Source organism: Brassica napus, chromosome A8, assembly GCF_020379485.1.
Source record: "Brassica napus cultivar Da-Ae chromosome A8, Da-Ae, whole genome shotgun sequence".
NCBI classification, from domain to species: domain Eukaryota; kingdom Viridiplantae; phylum Streptophyta; class Magnoliopsida; order Brassicales; family Brassicaceae; genus Brassica; species Brassica napus.
Window position 1 is genome coordinate 14592769 of NC_063441.1, and position 2824 is coordinate 14595592.

A 2824-nucleotide genomic window follows, 5' to 3' on the forward strand; every position below is an offset into this window, starting at 1 on the left:
GATTGTTTTGATATGTATTCACTATTCATCAATAAGTTATTGTATAGTATTTCTTCTTACTATATATACAATAACTTGTATATAATTACACCTATATTTTGGTGGGTCTAACCTTATGATCATCTCAATCTACAAATCCCAACTTGTTAATCCAAATTAACCACCATAACGAAGACATCAAGAAACAAACATGAGTTCCACAACTTCTCTCATATCTTCTTTGGAATTTCCTTCCTTTCTACTCGAAGCCAAAGAAGTTGAGACAAAGCAGAGATTAAGGAGCTGTAATTAATCAGCTTGAGTATTGTTTTTCATACATAGTCATCATAAAAAACACAAAGGGTATTCAAAAGGTGAATCCAAATTGTGAAACTTTTGAAGGCAAAAAGGCTAATCACAAAGGAACTTTAAGAAGCATTTTTGGAGTCGTTCAGGAATCCAAAGTAAGAACAATCAGAAGCTATAAGCTCTCAGTATTACGCAGCACCCAAAAAATTGCATAAAAGGAGAGCCCTCACAAAGTCATGTAATTACGATGAGGAAGGCAAAAAATGGTAGGGAAGGAAAGGCTATTATAGAACATTGTCTTGATGGAGGAAAGCCCGTCTTCTGCATCAGACTTCTCAACCAGCACAAAGTACATGGTCTGCCAAACAATATGCTTTCTCTATCATATGGTTACTGGGAAGATTGATGCAAGAGAAGGAAAAAGAAAAATGAAACAAACTTGCAAAAAGACAGATGTTAAAACCAAACCATACCCGGAAAGATCAAAAGAAAAATCTTCAGAAGCTGAAATTACAAAATCTGCAGCTGTCAGTGGTACATGAGCTACCTGAAATGTGATCAAGAGATTCAGCGCTTGAAACATGATAAAATTTAATATTAGATATATCACCCTAATTCCAAAACATACTATATAACTGAGATGTTGGCTTGCCACCAAACAGAGATAATCAGCAATAAAAAAGAGCCTTTAATTGGCAATATACATAAGCATACTAACTCCTTTCAACCGTGCAAGAGCATATAGATACCTGGAGAAGCATTTTGGCAGTGGCCAGATCGATTCCTTTGGCTGTAATGTATTTTTTTTTTCTATTAAGCAATAAAGTAGCCATTTGCTAACACAGTCCAACGAAAAGCAAAACCAAGACTAATTCATAATTAGCATTTTGGGGGAAAATAAAGTAAATGTAGTTTGACGAACAGAGATAACTTTAATAGTTGATAAGCATCAATATTTGAATTGTTAGACGAGTTATCGAGTGTGGATACTGCTTCACCGCTTCGTTAATAAAGACCAATGCCATAGGAACAAATACCATATGAAACAGCTGGGATTAAACTTCATACTGTATCAAATAACAATGATAAACCAACAGCTTACTGAAGTGATCTCTGTATAGATTTGATTCTCGGTGAATCTCGAGATCAAGATCTACCCAACCACCAAATATTCAAATTTCATTAAATCGATCAACCTTAATCCCAGACACTTGCAAGATCAAACCCATTAAATATAAACGAAGTTGGATGCACATATTCAAAGGAAAAGTGCCTAATGAATGAGCTAGGCTGTATAGCCTGTATTTCGGCTTGAACATCCATGGATGACCTAGGCTGGGTATGCAAAAGATCAAAAGAAGAAATGGGAACTATGCAAATGTGATATAATTATGATTTTTTTTGTTGATTTTATAATCAATGTTATATCACTTGAGCATAAATAATTTTTTTAGGGATGGTCCAGTCCAAAGTGAAATATCACACATCAAAAAAGTTATGACTTCTCTTTTAATATATAAGATATAATAATTTTGAGTAAATATTTTATTAGTTTTAATTTTTTAGTTTATATTTTTATGTTATTTAATTAAAGTTTTATTTATAATTTTTTAGTTGTGGTGTTATAATTTTTTTTGTAATATATTCAATCTGGCCATGATAATTTTTCTAAAATTCTAAAATCATTGTTGTAAAAGATTATTGTCAATTGTTGCATCAATACGGTTTCATTGTGAAATAATGAAAAATAAGTTAAAAGTTATATAGAATTGAAAGATGAAAATTTGAATTTGCATAATTGTAGGATTAACAGAAGTTGAAAATATGATGAAATCATATCACCATCAATCAAAATTATAAACAACACATTTAAGATATTTTTTTCCAAAACTCCAAGATATTCATTTTGATCTTGCATGTATCCAAAAAAGAATGAATATTTACTTCGAAAGTTCATTTCCTACAAATAAAAGAATATTTTTTTATGAATAAACAAAATTTTCTATGAACGATGGATGATAGACTGATAGTTTAAATTTATGTTCATAGTTTGATAGTTAAGATTTAGGAGAATCAGTTGTTTATTTATATATTTTAGAGGCATTCAAGTAGTATTAGGATTAAGAATTTTATAATGCAAGAAACATAATTGCATAAAATTGTGAGGATGATTTTTTTATAAATAAAAAATGTATAATTATCAAAATATATAATCACATAGTTTCCTCTTTATTAAGTTATGAGATATTTGATTTTTAACATTCTAATATAACTAATTTAACTAACATGAATTTTAAAAATATAATGAAAAAATTTGAATTTATATAAAAGAAAAAAATTCATTTTTATAAAATCACATGTTTCAAATATAATAATTTTTATTTTTAATATTGAAAATATTGTTTTTATATAAATTTCTTTTTTGATAAAATATGGTTAAAAAATGAAAATAAAAAATAAAATATTTCTACATATTGCCTTTTATATTAAATTCCTTTTTGATAATAATGTAGTTATAAAAGGAATGTTTATAAAA

The 2824-nt window shown here is 28.5% G+C and overlaps 1 long non-coding RNA gene across 1 annotated transcript; it reads right to left on the bottom strand.

Moving 5' to 3' along the window:
• Window positions 1-271: 271 nt before the first annotated feature.
• Window positions 272-2048, bottom strand: LOC106424164. The gene is made up of 3 exons (XR_001284815.3): window positions 1038-2048; window positions 762-835; window positions 272-646 (listed from the first exon to the last, which is right to left on the bottom strand). It is a non-coding gene; the product is annotated as an uncharacterized LOC106424164 (long non-coding RNA).
• Between the last annotated feature and the right edge of the window lie 776 nt (window positions 2049-2824).